This window comes from Mesoplodon densirostris, chromosome 10 (assembly GCF_025265405.1).
Source record: "Mesoplodon densirostris isolate mMesDen1 chromosome 10, mMesDen1 primary haplotype, whole genome shotgun sequence".
NCBI classification, from domain to species: Eukaryota; Metazoa; Chordata; class Mammalia; order Artiodactyla; family Ziphiidae; genus Mesoplodon; species Mesoplodon densirostris.
Genome location: NC_082670.1, coordinates 89,202,042 through 89,218,802, shown reverse-complemented (window position 1 = coordinate 89,218,802; position 16,761 = coordinate 89,202,042). Strand labels below are relative to the sequence as shown.

At 45.0% G+C, this 16,761-nt stretch overlaps 2 protein-coding genes across 8 annotated transcripts in view; both read left to right on the top strand.

The window, feature by feature from the left end:
• Positions 1-2,703: 2,703 nt before the first annotated feature.
• Positions 2,704-16,761, top strand: part of UBA3 (ubiquitin like modifier activating enzyme 3) — a 444,187-nt gene continuing 430,129 nt past the window's right edge. Inside the window, exon 1 of the mRNA XM_060110263.1 lies at positions 2,704-2,858. The gene's annotated coding sequence lies outside the window, so the exon portion shown is untranslated. The remainder of the gene's footprint in view (positions 2,859-16,761) is intronic.
• Positions 2,865-16,761, top strand: part of FRMD4B (FERM domain containing 4B) — a 329,668-nt gene continuing 315,771 nt past the window's right edge. For 2 of the 7 annotated variants that reach the window (XM_060110254.1, XM_060110252.1), the window contains exon 1: positions 2,865-3,117. The gene's annotated coding sequence lies outside the window, so the exon portion shown is untranslated. Of the gene's footprint in view, positions 3,122-3,438; positions 3,496-16,761 lie in introns of those variants that run through there. The other 5 variants (XM_060110249.1, XM_060110248.1, XM_060110250.1 and 2 more) reach the window with 4 other exon arrangements.

Genomic DNA, 16,761 nt, shown 5'->3' with positions numbered 1-16,761 from the left:
TGGGCAGCAAAGTTTGTAGGGGAAGGATAAAGCAGTGTTTCTCATTCAATGAGAATAACAGAAAAGCTTGTTAAAAATACACATTTCTGGTCCATGAGCCTTCTGGAGCTGAGGTCTAGGAGTCTGAGGTTTGGTCAAGCTATGCAGGTAGTTCCCAGGCATACCAACTTCACAGTAGTTCTCAATTGTGAATTAATTAAGTTCACCTATGGAGCCTAACTCCACTTTCAGAGATTCTAATGTATATAACTGTCTTGAGTATTAAAAACAAAAACAAAACCCTTCCACTCTAATATGTAGCCAGAGTTGATAATTCTTTATTAGGGTAAGAATAAATTTTAAAAGTTTTCTTTGTTCTATTGCTGTGTCTTTTATTATCTGTTTTTGGTATTTTATAAATATTGATTTATCAGAAGATTAAAGTTGGAAAGAAAGTCACCCCCACTCTAACAATATGAGCTAATATTTATTAAACATTTACCGTGGGTTAGGCACTATTAAAAATGCCTTCTATGTATTAACTAATTCAGTCCTTAAAACAACTTTATAAAGTTGGCATTATTATTATCCCTGTTTTAGGCTGAGTAATTAGAAAAGCTGGGCTTTGAACCCAGAGAGAACAGCCCTGGAGCTCCTATTGTCAAGCCAGAGCCCCTCTGCACCAAGAAAATCCAATAAACATCCCACATCTTCCAGAAAATTCTTCAGGACTTCTCTGACCCAGATCAACCTTACCGACATATTTTATATTGCATTTTTCATGTTTGACTCTGTGTCCAGTTTTTTTCCCCAGACATATACAGAGCACTTTTGGGACGCTCAGCCTTACCCTCTTCATCTGCCCTGCAGGGCCCTGCTTTGCCCTCCACTCTCTGTGTGGTTCGTTAGTGACTGTTTCACATGTACTGGCTTCCTCTCCAAAGAAATTATGTGTAGTTATGAGGGCCCAGCAAGCATTACTTTCTGCACTGCCCCCTTATCTGGGGTTCATGTTGAATAGACAGTATTGCGTGGTGGTTAGGGTGTCGTCAGACCTGAGTTTAAAGATAGGCATGACCACTTTCTAGTTTCATATTCTTGGGCAGATCAATTAACCTCCCTGAGCCTCAGGTTCCTCCTCTGTAAAATGGGGACCCTTTCACTCAGCTGACAGTGAATGATCTGTTGCGATGTGCCAGGGGCTGAACTAGATAAACACAGGCCCTGGCCTCACGAGGATTCCAGGCCAACCTCTTTCTCCCAGGAGAACAAAATGAGATGATAGCAAATGAAGTGCTTACTTAGCTCAGGTCAGAGGGGCATGTAATAGACACTCAATAAATGTTACCTATTCATTCAATATCTTCTATTTAATTAAAAGCAAGCAGTCCATTTGACACCAGAAGAAAATTTAATTAAACCTCACACTGTACAAATACAATATTATACATCACTCCATCTTGAGCCTTTACTGATTTTGCTGTCTGTTTCATGTCAGTAGCAATTACGCCAGGACTCGGGAAATCAAGACAGCCCTCTCCCCGGCATTCCCATCTTTTTCTGTAGGCTAGTGATCAGTCAGAAGAAGAAGGAGAAGGAGAAGAAGAAGAAAAGGAAGAGGAGGAGAAGGAGAGGGAGAAATGCCAACACCAGGGTTACAGAAACTATAGTCTCTTTCAAATACTGACATTGGATGAATCAACTAAACATTCACCAAAATATAGAGCTGTATAATTGTGTAGTCACAAGATAATTAGTTCTCAAAATGGATTTAGTTTAAAAAAATTAATTCATTCATATTGTATAGAGTAGTGGGTGTGGTAATGGGACACACATTTAAAGCTGTCTGGGAAATACTTTCTCTCTGCCCTGTCAGTGTACCTCTGGGTCTCTACTTGCCAACCCATTTGGAGATAATAGGAAAATCTCAATGGCTCCTTCACCAATGGTCCTCCCTTTTTCCACCCCTTTTCTCCTTTGCTATAGTACACTCAGCATCAGATCAAGTTGGAAGCTCTGTCCTGTCCCTTATTAGCGATTTTGAGTTAACCCCTCTCTTCCCTTTCTTCATCTGTAAAGAAAGCACAACAAAACACTCCTGAATCACAGAACTGCTCTGCCTGGCATTGGATAGGCTTTCTCTTTTTCCCTCTTCTCTATCTGTCTCTGCCTCTCTCTGTCTTTGTCTCTCTGTCTCTTTTCTTTCTCTATACCTTCCCTCCCTCCCTTCCTTCCTATTTCTTTCTTCCAAGAGCAGAAACGCCAGTTTGCGGGAATCTCAAATTAAGTCATTAGCCAGACTCAGTCCCATCCCTGGCTAGATTCTGTGCTTCCCGCAGCCGCCGGTGTCTCATTCATTCCCTTTATTCTAAGGGCAGTCGAGTCTTGGGATGCTTGAAGCCACGGAGGCGGAATCAAGTCCCTCCCAGCGCTTTTGAGTCGGAGGGAGAGATGATAGGCGCGGGCTGGTGACCCCCTCCCTTTCCCCCACTCTTGGGAGCGCCAGCCGCTCCGCGCCCCTTGGCACCAGTACCTTTTCTCTGTAGGGAAGGCGAGCCCAGCCCGCAGCGGCGCGGCGGGGGCCGAGGGCGCCCCCTCCCTTCCTCTCGCTCCCCCTCCCCTTCCTCCCCTCCCGATACAATGACTGGGCCGGAACAGCGCATCAGAGGAGTCTCATTGGCAGCGGCCGCCCCAGCCCCCGGAGAGGCGGCGGGCGGGGGCAGCTGGGGAGAGAGGAGCCCAGAACTGGGGCTGACAGCGAGAGGAGGCAGGCAGGACGGAAGGACTGCAGGACGCGAGGAAGGCGGCCCGGGGCGCTGCTTTAAGTGTGGATCAAAGCGAGGACGCGCGGCGAGCGACGGCGGGGGCGACGAGCAGCCCCGGGCTGGGGGATGCGGCGGGAGCTGGCTGCCCTGCGAGCCCGGGAGTCGGGCTGCGCGGCTCACGTGCAGAGCAGGAGCTTGGGCAGAGAGGAGGAGGAGAAGGAGGAAGGCAGACGCCGGGGAAGGCTCTGCGCAGAGCGGAGTTGCGGGGCTGGCGCAGAGCCGGGTCCCCAGGTCCCGAGCGGTGAGCAGCCGAGACAATAAAGTAGCGGTCGACAGCCCCACCGAGCGCCCGAGGCTGGAAGCAGCAGAGCAGGTAGGTGGGGGACTGCCCTGGGTGCCCCGAGCGCGCAGCTAGGGGCGACCGTGCGACGCGGCCACAGCGGCGCTTGCAGTGCGCCCGGGGCGCAGCGCGCGCGTTTGGAGACCCCCCAGCGGAGGTGCGGGTCCCGGTCGCTCCCGCGGGCAGGAAACCCCGCCCCGCCGCTCCACTGCTGCCTGCAGCCTCCGCCGGCGTCCCTTGGGCACTTGGCGCGGCGCTTTGGTGGTTTGGAGACAGGAAGTTTGGCGGTTTCGGGGCGTTGGCGCTGGTGAGGTTTGCAGGCGCGCCGCCAGGGACCATGTGCTTTGGTTGCCGCGCGTTCGTGGGAGGTGGAGAGAAATGCTGATGAATCCCAGGTCCGGCTGCCCAGAGGTACTTTCAAAACGCGGCGAGAGGAGTGGAGGGGGGAAATCCCTTGCGTTTGCAGAGGATACTAAGGGTTGGGTTTGGCTGCCCTTTTCAAATAGGTGTGTCTGATCCTTGCCGCTCCTATGCTGAAGTGGCTGTATGCGTGTGGATCGCTCCCTATCTATTTTCTGGAGTATTTCACTTTTTACTTTCATCTGATGAGGGAAAACCCAAGACGATATTTTGGAAAATGCCATTCGATTTGGACTAGGGGATGAACTCTTCCTTTGCACTGAATGACTTGTGCTCCGAACGACACTGCTGAGCAGTGCCTGGTCTTGTTCACAAAAGGGGCGAGAGCTCGTAATAAACCTTCCCCGGGCCTGAGAAAGCTGCAGCAGGAGGAGGTCTCTCGTTCTCCTTTGTGTGGCCGCTTCCTTCCAGATGTGAGAGGGTTGGGCTAGGCGCTCCTGGGTGGGGTAATAATTATCTTGAACATTCCTGCGATCTGCTAGGACTTGTAAACATACCAGAGCCAACTCTGAACTTTGCGAACCGACTTGATCTGCTTGCTGGTACCCAGACGGCTGCGTCTGGAAGGTGGCCCTTTGGTGGGGAAAAAGACCCCGGAGTGCTGACAGCCGTAGTCTTTCCGGAAAGGTGGTTGATCCTTCAAGGTTAGCTAGTTTCTGGATACCCCAGAAACTTGTCAACTCATTTGGAGGTTGGGTACAAGATGTTAGCGCAATTCCTGACATACTGTTTCCTGTCCTAAAGAGAATGGGTCTGTGGAGCTTCCATATCAAACGTCTGCAGGGGAAGAGAAGCAGCTTCGCCTTATTTAACCTCACCAAGCTGCTTGCTCTTTGATCTCCCACACACATACTGTTAAGAGAGCTTACTATGGGACAGGCACCCCAATAGGCAGTTTTGGGGCATCATAAATAGTCCACAGAGTGGTAAACTAAGCCCTAGAGCGAGGTTAAGTAACCTGCCATAAGTTACACTGGTGATTTTCGGTTTACATGAGGTCTGTTTCCAGATGCCACGGTCTTAACTGTAACAGTGCCTCTAAAAAGGCTGTGCTGTTGTGGCATTGATGATGATGAAACAAAAATAATTACGATCATAACAACAATAACTACCTCCTGTGTTTTTCATAAGATTAAATTAGATGATGTTTAAAAGAGTGACTGAACCAAGGTGAGCACTCAGTGTATATTTTGGTCTCTAAATGTCATAAACTAGGTGATGGGTATACTCATGATTCTGTGAGTCTTCCTTCTTTTTTGTATATCTGAAAAATTGGAAATAAAGAGTAAAGGTATGTGCACTCACACGCACACCACATGCGTTCACCTCTACCTTTTGAACAGTGCTCGTTACATTTCCTAAAAGAGGGTCAGAAGAATTCATGCAATTCCCAGAACCTCTTGAACAGAAGAGGTTTATCATTTCCTCATGACATCTGCAGGTATTAATTAAACACTTCATTTGCTTCAATTCAGTAATGCAGGTGGAATGCATTTGAACACTATGATGATGGAAAATGAAGAAAGCTACCTAAAATACCATTATAGTGAGGTCTGATTTTCATGATCACTGGGAAAGTTCTCAGAAGTCACCTCTCCTGGGTGTGCAAGTGATTGCCTTAAACTTCACTTGGTTTTGAAATGAATAGTGGTTTTGAATTTCCATTTTCCTGGCGGGAAAGTTAATGGGCTTCCCAAACAGGCAGACAAATGTGCTTGAGCCTGACAAGCTGGAAAAGTGTGGGAGGAGTTAACTTTACAGCCACTCCAGAATGGAAATGCAGAGTTTTCTCAGGACTGTTTACTTGACTGGCCTCTATTTCCAGCAAGCCTGAGAATCCGAGCTCTCTGTTTGATTCCACAGATTTAATCAAGACTCTGCAGTGCTTCTGAGCAGACAAAAAGGAAGTTTTGGCTAACTGACAATACAAATAAGGTACATGGAAAACAGTTAAAAATACCCTGTCTTGTCCAGCCTGCAGTAATTGTCTGAAATTTCAGGAACTCTTCACAGTTATTTTGCACACATAAGTGAAGGCATCAGGCTTATTATACTGCAAGGGATTTCTCTCTCTCTCTGTCCCTCTCTTCTTCCCTCCCCCACTTACTCCTTCTCTCTCCCTCCCTCCCTCCATCCCTCCCTCTGTCCTTCCCTCTCTCCCTCCCTCCCCCTAAATCTGCCCCAGAGATTTGATGTTATTATAAAGGCACTATTTTTACATATTCAGTGATTGCTGAGGTTCACTGAAATTATTATCTTTAACCTGTAGATAAATAAATCATGTAACTCGGCTCATCAGCAAGACTTGGGTGTCTATTTCCTTACTTAGCTATCTCTCTTCTCTCTCTTTTTAGACATGGTTTTTGTTTTGTTTTAGAACTCCACTTATCTTTTTTTTTTTTGGTAATTTATTTATATTTAAGTCATTAAGATTTTTTTCTCCTGGTAAAATGTATGTCCTGTGCGGTCAGAGAGAACTGGTGAGATAGCAATTTTCTATTGCTAGATGCTTAATTTAGGGGCCAAACCTCCTATTTTCCTCAATAGCCTGATTAAAATTATCGTGTCATTAAAAAAAACTCTCATTCTTCCTGGTGAAATCAGTTTTTAACCTAATCTCATAAAGCGGTGTTTTTCAAAATGAAGGTCATGAAATCAATTTAGTGGGTCGCACCAGTATTTTTTTAAAGTATTACAGGACAGGAAGTATCAGCATCATCATATGTTAGTAAAGGTTCTGTAGTTTCATGAAACTTTGGGTCAGTTCTGTATCCGGGGCTGTGTGCAAACTCTGGGTTGCAGGATTAAATGTAATTCATACTGTGAGCTGCTGTCAAAAGGTTTGCAAGTCACTGCCACAGGGTGTGTTTGTATAATAAGTGACAAATACCCAATTTAAATGGAATTAGGATATATATATTCCATATATACAGGTTCGATTTTCTAAAAGGTACATAGGTAAGACTGACTTCAAGAGCATCTTGCTCAGGGCTGAACAGTGACTTCAGGATCTGATTCTTTTCATCTTAAGCTCTGCCTTTCTCTTCCTTCCTTTTGGTTCCTTGTTGGGTGGCAAGATGACTGTAGCAGTTGCCCGTTTGCACAGTTCCAGGTTCAAGTCTAACAGAAAAAGCATAAACCCTCCTTCCCCAGTTGTTGAGCAAAAAGTCTCAACACCAGTTCTGATTAGCCCAATTGGCTTGGCTGGAGGAAACCCCATTGCCCTAGTGGTGGAGTCCTATCCAGGCCATATGGACCATGGACGCTGGAGGCCTGGACCTCCAGATGAATACAGTTGCTGGAAAAGGGGCAAATGGATGCCAGGAAGTTGAATAAAGTTCACCACAATTTTCAAGTGCCTAACTCCGTGTAGGCTGATTTCTGTTCTCTTTGATGCCCAAAACGATGGAGGACGAACTGAATTATATTCAGGCACATAGGTTATCAATATGATTCCTCATGTGTGTAAGGAAAGCCTAGCTGTCACTTTTACCATGGTCAATATCAGGACTTGGCGATCACAATGCAGAGCAGGTCAAATGAATGGTGGTTTTTGTACTTTCCAGCGACACTGAGGGAAAAAGGCAGATATATTGATTTAAAACCCACTATAGACCCTAAGTCTCTTTTTTGCATCGATGTGTAAATCTTGGAAAGCAATTATTTTAATCAATGTGTTGTGCAAATGTGGTGAAAGTAGTTATTTAGAGTAGCGTCTTCAGGCAAATTATTTGAAGAGTACACCTCCTTATGGGCCGAGGCGAATGAGTTCTGTGCTCTGCAGCTCTTCATCTTGGAGATATTTATCTGTGTCTATGTTGCTTTGCCCCTGGGGATGTGCTGCTTTTAATTGTGCTCTGTCCTTTATGTACAATTATCCAGTGGGAAGGGGACCCTATTGTATGTGGCTGTGAGGATAATGTTTGCTCCCAGCAGGGGATCCCCGGAAGTCAGGTGATCATGCTGGCTTGCCTGGGTCAGTCCTGGTTAATGTCTGAACCTCCAGTTTGAACGATAAATTACATGGTCACTTCACCTATAAAGGCTATTTTAGGGGGCCATGATTAGGGGTCTTTTTTTTTTGCGGTAAGCGGGCCTCTCACTGTCGTGGCCTCTCCCGTTGCGGAGCACAGGCTCCGGACGCGCAGGCTCAGCGGCCATGGCTCACGGGCCCAGCCGCTCCGCGGCATGTGGGATCTTCCCGGACCGGGGCACAAACCCGTGTCCCCTGCATCGGCAGGCGGACTCTCAACCACTGCGCCACCAGGGAAGCCCAGGGGCCTTTTTAATAGATTAAATTATAAAGAACTCCTCTCACCAGGCAAGATTAAATGGTATTTAAGGATGCGTGCTTAAGTGGTAGAAATATTATAAAGGAAAGCAAAAAAGTGAATGCCGAAAAATCATGAGAGTGTGGTGGGTCTCAACCTGGGGTGATTTTGCCCCTCTGGGGACATTTGTCAGTGTAAAGAGAAATTGTTAGTTGTTGCCACTTGCAGGAGGGTGCTAATGGAATCTAGTGGGTAGAGACCAGGGATGCTGGTAAACATCTTAACCATGCACAGGACAGTCCCCCACGACCAAGAATTATCCAGCCCCAAATGTAGATAGTGCTGAGGTTGAGAAACCCCGGACAGTGGTTACATTTGAAGGGGAGGGAGGGAAAGTGTTTAGGAGTGTCTGGGGCAGCACAGTGATGGATACATGGCTTTTCACTTGGACATAATTATGGAGCTGTATACTTATATTTTGTTCCCCTTTTTATGTATGTTATACTTAAAAATTTTTAAGCATTAAAAAAATAAAGTTCTTACCATAATTGAAGGGTGAAACTCCTGATGCCTGGTAGCAACTTGTTCCGATGTAAAGACTAAGTAAATAATAGTAGAACTAATGATAATAAGAGCTGCTCACCTGTGCTGGGAATTACACTGCCAAGATTACGTAATGTTTATCAAACTGGCAAAGCCTGTGTGTTGACCAGTCTTTTACAGAAGAGCAGGATAGGTTGTGGTTATAAACGCTGGCTCTCATGTCAGATGACCTACCCTCAAATCCAACTGCACCACTTACTAATTGTGTGACTTTGAACAAGCGGCTTAACCTTTTTTTGTGCCTCAGTTTCCTCATCTCTAAAATGGGGAGAATAAGATTTCCTACCTCATTGGGTGATTATGAGGATAAAATAAGTGTTTCACGCAGTGCCTGCTACATATTAAATATTCCATAAATGTTAACTTTTTCCTAGCTTTGTGGAGGCTAGGAAGAAGTAGAAATAGCTATATTTTTTATTGAACACTATGTACCACATTTCAGTCTAAGCATTTTTCAGCTATTGTTTTCTTTATTCTTACGAATCCTGTGGTCTGGGTGTTAAGGCCGTTTGTTATTACTCCCATTTTACAGATGAGGAAAACTGAGACTTAAGAAATTAGCAAGGAATAGAGGCTTAATTGCAACCCCAAGTCATTTCGACCCCAGAGCCTCTGGTCTCATTTATTGTATCATATTGTTAGACTTGGAAGGGAGCTTTGAGATCAACTAACCTTCAAAAATGAGCCCCAAAGATGGAATGTGACTTGGCAAGTTATTTAGGGATGGTGTAGGGCCAGAACTGAGGTTTTCTGCCTCCCACGACGATCTATATTTTGAGGATACATGCATCCATCTCACAGAGCAACCATGCTGAGTGGGAGCAGGCATAGACCAGGAACGCTAGATCTGGTGTTGGGGAGATGTCTTCTAATCCAGCTACAAAAAGTCTAGTGCTGTGTTACTGGTGGAGGTGAACCCCTGGTGAATATGAGTTAATTTTAGATGATAGATGGAGAATTATTTTACTTTAGTGATTATTTATTTTAATGTGTACCCCCCAATTTTTTTCATTCAGACCTTCAAACTTTATTAAATAGTAGATTTCTTTCGGCCTTGCCAAATAACTATTAACAGACAATATTATTGCTTAAGATGAGGCTAGCAAGACACAGTGTCAATGTAAAATCGCTTAAAAATATATATTAGGTAAAACATAAGGTGGGTAGTATTGAAAGATGACGAAAGCTACGAAGGGGAAGATGTGAATGACTGAAGTCCAGGAAATAATACTGGGCTAGAGCAATGTCTGTCCAACTCTGTGCACAGGAATCAGTTGGGAATCAGATACTGATTCAGTAGATCTGGGGCAGAGCCTGAGATTCTGCATTTCTAACAAGCTCCCAGATGATGCTGATGGTGCTGGTCTATGGACCAGTTTGCCTAGGAAGGGATCAGAGAATCTAGAAGATTCTTGGACATGTGCTGGGTGCCATGGAGGATTCAAAGAAATGTAAGGTACAATGAGATATCACCTCACACCTGTCAGAGTGGCGATCATAAAAAAATCTTCAAATGACAAATGTTGGCAAGGATGTGGAGAAAAGGGAACACTCCTGCACTGTTGGTGGGAATGAAAATTGGTGCAGCTACTGTGGAAAACAGGATGGAGGGTTCTCAAAAAACTAAAAATAAAACTACCATATGACCCAGCAATTCTACTCTTGGGAATATATCTGAAAAAACAAAAACACTAATGTGAAAAGATGCATGCATCCCAATGTTCATAGCAGCATTATTTACAATTGCCAAGATATGGAAGTGACCTAAATGTCCATCAATAGATGAATGGAAAAAGAAGATGTGACATCACACACACACACACACACACACACACAATGGAATACTACTCAGTCATAAAAAGTGACATTTTGCTATTTCCAACAACATGGATGGACTTGGAGGGTATTATGCTAAGTGAAATAAGTCAGAGAGAGAAAGACAAATACTGTATAACTTATACGTAGAATCTAAAAAAATAAAACAAACTGGTGAATATAATAAAAAAGAAACAGACTCACAGATATAGAGAACACATTAGTGGTTACCAGTGGGGAGAGAGAAGGGTGAAAGGGCAAAACAGGGGAGAGGATTAAGAGGTACAAACTCTTAGGTGTAAAATAAATAAGCTACAAGGGTATATTGTACGACACAGGGAATATAGCCAGTATTTTATAGTAACCATAAATGGAACATAACTTTTTTTTTTTTCCTGCGGTACGCAGTATGTGGGCCTCTCACTGTTGTGGCCTCTCCCATTGCGGAGCACAGGCTCCAGACGCGCAGGCTCAGTGGCCATGGCTCACGGGCCCACGGGCCCAGCCGCTCTGCGGCATGAGGGATCTTCCCAGACCGGGGCACGAACCCATGTCCCCTGTATCGGCAGGCGGACTCTCAGCCACTGTGCTACCAGGGAAGCCCGGAGCATAACTTTTAAAAATTGTTGATCACTATATTGTACACCTGTAACATATTGTACATCAACTATACTTCAAAAAAACCAAAACAACAGCACAAAGAAATGTAAGGGAATCCTGTTTCCCAGAAAGTTAAGCTAGTTGGGGAGAGAAGATGTGAATGAACGTGGGTGGTAAACTCCCCCATCCAGAGAAAGTGCAACACCAAAAGACAGGTACAGGGACAGGGATCTGCCCCAGAGTGGCTGCAGTGGGGTAGCAGGAGCGGGTAGGGTTTGGCCTGAAAGCTTTGTAGCAGCAAGTGGAGAGTTCCCAGACAGGCTGGATGAGCAGGAGGAAGGGTACAAGGAACACGGAAGACTTCAAAAAATGCCTTCGCCAGCAAAGTGGGGATTTCAGGAACAATCTGATCAGTACACTGAAACGTTTACTTAGGATAACCTCCCTTTTCAAAGAACAAGCCCCATTGCCCAGTCGTAATCGTCTCCATTTGTAGAGTCCCTATGAATGCCAACTACTTGCCAAGTGCTTTCCAGGCAGTATATATTTCATTCCATTTCCAGCATGAACCGCCGTAGCTCACACTTCATAGAGGTGAAAATGGAGACTTGGAGAGGATGCATCACTGTTCAGAATCACACATCTGGTTAGTGATAGACCTGGAATTCAAGGTCAACTGAGTCTGTGCTCTTGGACATCACACTGCAAGTGGCTCTGCTTTGTGTTATCCCCGACAGTCACAGCCTGAGTGAGAGGCTCAGCTCTCGAGAGAGAGCATAGCTCACCGGAGATTCTAATGGCTTATCTGGTTTCAGGTAAGAATATTGCCCTCTAAAACAGATCCTGAACCCTCAGCCAAAGTTGATTATATTCCTTTCTGCCGTGCTGAATAAACTATGACCAGACTGGAGTTTTTAGCACTGTGACCTTCCATGAGAAATAAGTTCAAAACTGCCCCCTCGCCCCAGCCCCACTCCTGCAAATAAACACTGAATGTTTTGTTGCAATGAGAAGGCGCTTTCCTTTGGAAATCACCAGAGACAGTTATTGGAAATAATTGTGCCTCTGCCACAGCATAGGGCCCATCACTGCCCTTCCTGATTCAAAAGGTCTTTCTGGAATACCAGCATCCACGTTCCAGCTGGTGCTTATAATAGCCGACAGCGGTGGTAGGGAACCCAACAACGGATGAGGCCTGAGGATTGTTTTCCGGCTTCCCTGGTTGCACCTGACTGAGCCCATCCCATCAATTCAGTCCTTGAAAAAGAGCAGGGGCACCATATGTGACCTGAATGGGAGGCATGGATCACAGAACCAGCTCTGGCCCTGGTTCATCCAAGTGTACTACTCCGGCAGGGTTCTGCCAGATGAAGGAGGAGCTGGGGAGAAAAGGGTGCGGTGACCCTGGGTGGAGAGTCAGAAAAGCTGAGTTCTGATCGCAACTCAACAGCAGACTGACCTTAGCCAATGTTAATTACCTCTCTGGATTTGTCAAGTGGGGGTGATCTTTACACTCTGAACCACCAGAAGTGTACTCAGACCTTCAAATCTTATTAAAAATTTGCACTTTATCCACAGCCGTTGCACTGTTCTCACTTTAACTTTTTAAAAAAGGGCTCAGAGAACAACACTAGTGATTACTAATGTGCAGAGGATGGGGGAGGGGCGAGATAGGCATAGGGGATTAAGAGATAAAAACTGCTATGTAGGGCTTCCCTGGTGGCGCAGTGGTTGAGAGTCCACCTGCCGATGAAGGCGACACGGGTTCGTGCCCCGGTCCGGGAAGATCCCACGTGCCGCGGAGCGGCTGGGCCCGTGAGCCATGGCCGCTGAGCCTGCGCGTCCAGAGCCTGTGCTCCGCAACGGGAGGGGCCACAACAGTGAGAGGCCCGCACATCGCAAAAAAAGAAAACAAAAAACCCCAAAACTGCTATGTATAAAATAAATAAGCTACAAGGATATATTGTACAGCCCAGGGAATATAGCCAATATTTTTTTAGACTGTGTTTTTATTTATTTATTTAAAGAAATGTCTAAAACTTTAAAAATGAATTTATTTATTTATTTATGGCGGCCGGGTCTTCGTTGCTGTGCACGAGCTTTCTCTAGTTGCGGCAAGCAGGGGCTACTCTTCGTTGTGGTGCACGGGCTTCTCATCGCAGTGGCCTCTTTTATTGCGGAGCACGGGCTCTAGGCACGCAGGCTCAGTAGTTGTGGTGCACGGGCTTAGTTGCTCCGCGGCTTGTGGGATCTTCCCGGACCAAGGCCCGAACCCATGTCCCCTACATTGGCAGGCGGATTCTTAACCCCTGGGCCACCAGGGAAGTCCTGTTTTTTATTTTTATTTTTGGTGGCACCTGCACGGCTTGCACGTTCTTAGTTCCCCCACCAGGGATTGAACCTGGGCCTTAGGCAGTGAAAGCATGGAGTCCTAACTGCTGGACCGCCAGGGAATTCCCTAGCCAATATTTTATAATAACTTTCAACGGAGTATAATCTATAAAAATATTGAATTACTATGTTGTACACCTGAAACTAATGTACTATTGTAAATTAACTATAATTTTTAAAAAGTCTCAGATAAATAAATGCGTTTAAAAGAGCTTCATCAGTAGGGTGTTGGTGGACCATTTCAGTAAAATTACTTACTGTGTAGTAAAACTGAGCCTTGGTGTAACTTGTTCTACCAAGTAACCTTTCAGTATTTAAATAAATCTCAAAACATTAAGATAGTGTTACTTCTTTGATAAATCAGGAAAGTTAAGGGTATTTGAGGCAATCACAAATGAACTGATTGCATCCATTTAAACATGCAACTTGAAATGCAGGATCCTGATTAGGTAATGAAAACCATGTGCCCTTAGACTGGGAACAGAGAGCCCAGTCCCAGCGGGGCCGTAAGACTCAAATTGAGGACATATCATGGTAATTTGCTCCAACTGTGTTAAATTAATTCAATTTGTATTTTGAAGAGAAAAAAAGAAGCGTGTTATTTTATATACCTCCCTGTGCCCAGTCTAGCTGTACTTTCACTTCCTAAAGAATGGGCTGTCCAGTTTACTAGAGGTCAAAAGTTTGATTCAAACAAATTAAGAGTAAGAAAGCACTTTTGCAATGATTCAGCTGCTTTGAACAGTTCAAGTCTTGAGAGGTTCTTGATGTACTTTCTAGCACTGAGCTTAATTACACTTGGAAAAGCGTACTGGAAAACTATCATTGGTCCTTTTTAGATTTCAGAGAAAAGCTGTGAAAATGATAAAGGGTGTTTAAAAATTGACAGTTTGTCAGCAAGTGTTCATGCTATTGGATAGATTCTTTCACTCTATAATAAGAGGGGGAAATGTAACTTTGTCTTCTTTCAGAGTATACAATGCAAACTCCCCCCTCCCCCACTTCTACAGTTTCATTTATATAGTATTGTCAAGGAATAAGAAAATTTTTTCACTAAAGTGATTTCTCCAGGTGATTAAAGCTTACCTCTGCCCACCTACGTTATTTTTTTGCTTGAACTGTTTCTGATGGAAACATGGCACGTGCTTCTTTACTTTTTTTTTTTTTTTTTGCGGTACGCGGGCCTCTCACTGTTGTGGCCTCTCCCGTTGCGGAGCACAGGCTCCGGACGCGCAGGCTCAGCGGCCATGGCTCACGGGCCTAGCCGCCCCGCGGCATGTGGGATCCTCCCGGACCGGGACACAAACCCATGTCCCCTGCATTGGCAGGTGGACTCTCAAGCACTGCGCCACCAGGGAAGCCCTCTTTACTTTTTTGCATGGAGTTTGTAAATGTGGTTAGAGCTTTCCTTGACTTGGGCTGGTCATGATAAACATCACTTTTCATTCCTTGCCATCATCCTGTTATTCTTTGACAGCTGACTTGTGTGGGGCTGAGAGCCTCTGTATAAATAATCACATATTTTTATTCTTTTGTAGGTGCCATTATTCCCAATAATAGGGTTCCTCTGAGTAGTTAGCAAATCCCAGGCAGGGTGCTAAGAACGTCATATGCATTATAGTCTTGGCTAATCTGCCAAACACCCCCGCCCCTAAGAAATGAGATTATTCCTTCTATTTTATGGGTGAGAAAATTGAGATTTAAGGAACTAGTAGTGAGTTGTGGAGTGGGGATTTGAACCTGGATCTCTAAGTGAGAGATGCCTCTTGATAGGTAATACAAGAGTTGCCTCTGTTTCTCTTCTCTGCATATTTCTGTCTATCTTCCTGCTTTTAAAACCTTCACCCAGGTAGCCCAAGATGAGGTGTGTTCCTCTTTTACAGGGCATTTATTGGTATCTTCTTCGAGTGTGGTTATGAGAATATTTCTGCTGACTCCTAGGTTCCCAGGCATCTTCTGCACAGTTGCAGTTTCAGGAAGTCAAACCTGTGAATTCATCACTATGTGTGCTAAGGCTTTGGGTAGATTGATTATAGGATTTACTGCATTATGGTTTAGTGGCATAATCAAGAAACCTGCAATCAGAGGAATGCCTGGCAAGTCTATAACTCGGGTCAGCACACTTTTTCTGTGAAGGGCCAGATACTAAATATATTAGGCTTTGCAGGCCATATGGTCTGGGTTGCAGCTACCCAAATCTGTCTTTGCAGGGCAAGAATAGCCACAGATAAAACATAAAATGATGCATGAAGCTGTATTCCAATAAAACTTTATTTACAGAAACAAGCTGTGGGCAGGAGGTGGCCCACAGGCTTGTCGTTTGCCAACTCCTGTTATAATGGATGAAAGAACCACTCAGGGTATTTTAAAAGCCAAAGTAGGTAGAGAGTTCAGAGGCCATGTAGAGTAGTGACTTCTCCCAGGGACTCTGGAGACAGTGCCTGGATTTGTCTCCTGGCTTCACCACTAACTACTGTAACTTAGCATAACAAATATCCTAACCTCTCTGTTTTCTGTCTTTAAGATTGGGAAAATAATAGTCTTCCCTCTCAGGGTTGCTTTGAGAATTGTTTGTAAGGTATGGAGAGCCATGAGCAGGACAAGAAAAGCACTATGTAACTTTTTGTGAAATTAAGAATCGCAATGAATCCAGTTTCTGGTGAGCTAAAATATAATAACACGTTGACGGAGAGAACAGAGACTTCCTTTGCTCTGAGAGAAGTGGAGGGCAGTGATAGTTCCCGTCGGGTGGATGGATGTGTGGTGGGAGAGGATGGTTTTGTGAAGGCTTAGTGAAGGCAGCACAATGGGTCAGACAAGGCTGTGGCCCGGGAGTTACGGGAAGTGGGCTCCACACCACAGACAGTCTTTGACTTACAAGTCACTTCCCTTTAGGGCCTTGGTTTCTGCATCCATAAAATAATGGGGTTCACCTCGATTAGTGGATATAGGCTGGCTGCTCACAGGTTGCATTCTGCCTACAGAGAATTTGATTAGTTCCTAGAGTGTTTTTTAAACATTTGAACTCATCATCAGCAACTATGAATCAGGAGATTCCACAAAAATTCAGGATTCCTGGTTTTTGTTAAAAATTCAGAAGCTGTAACAACACTGGTTGCATTCCTGCTTGGCAGCTGTGGACCGGCGCTGGGGCATGGTGGCCCATGGGCTCTATTACGGATTGCCGTAGCAGAGAGTGTACGTGCCCAGTCTGTACCCTGGCCCTGGCCTTGGCCTCTCAGTCAAGCCAGCTTGACTTCCCACCACCTCTGCCTGCATTCATTTGTCTGAGGACTTTCTCTGACTGTGGAAGTGATGGTTTGGAAGTGCTGGGGAATTAAGACCCATCTCTCCAGTGATGAAGGGTTTAGCATCTGGATACTCCAGCTCCCTTGCCCATCTGGTAGGATAACTAAGATGAATATTCTGCACCATTTTTTAGAGTTTCCCCATGGCGTTAAACCCTGGTCACTCATGGTGATAGTTGATTTAATAGGACCTTTTAATTAATTAATTTTAAAATTGAAGTATAGCTGATTGAAGTGTTTCAGGTATATAACAAAGTGATTCAGTTATA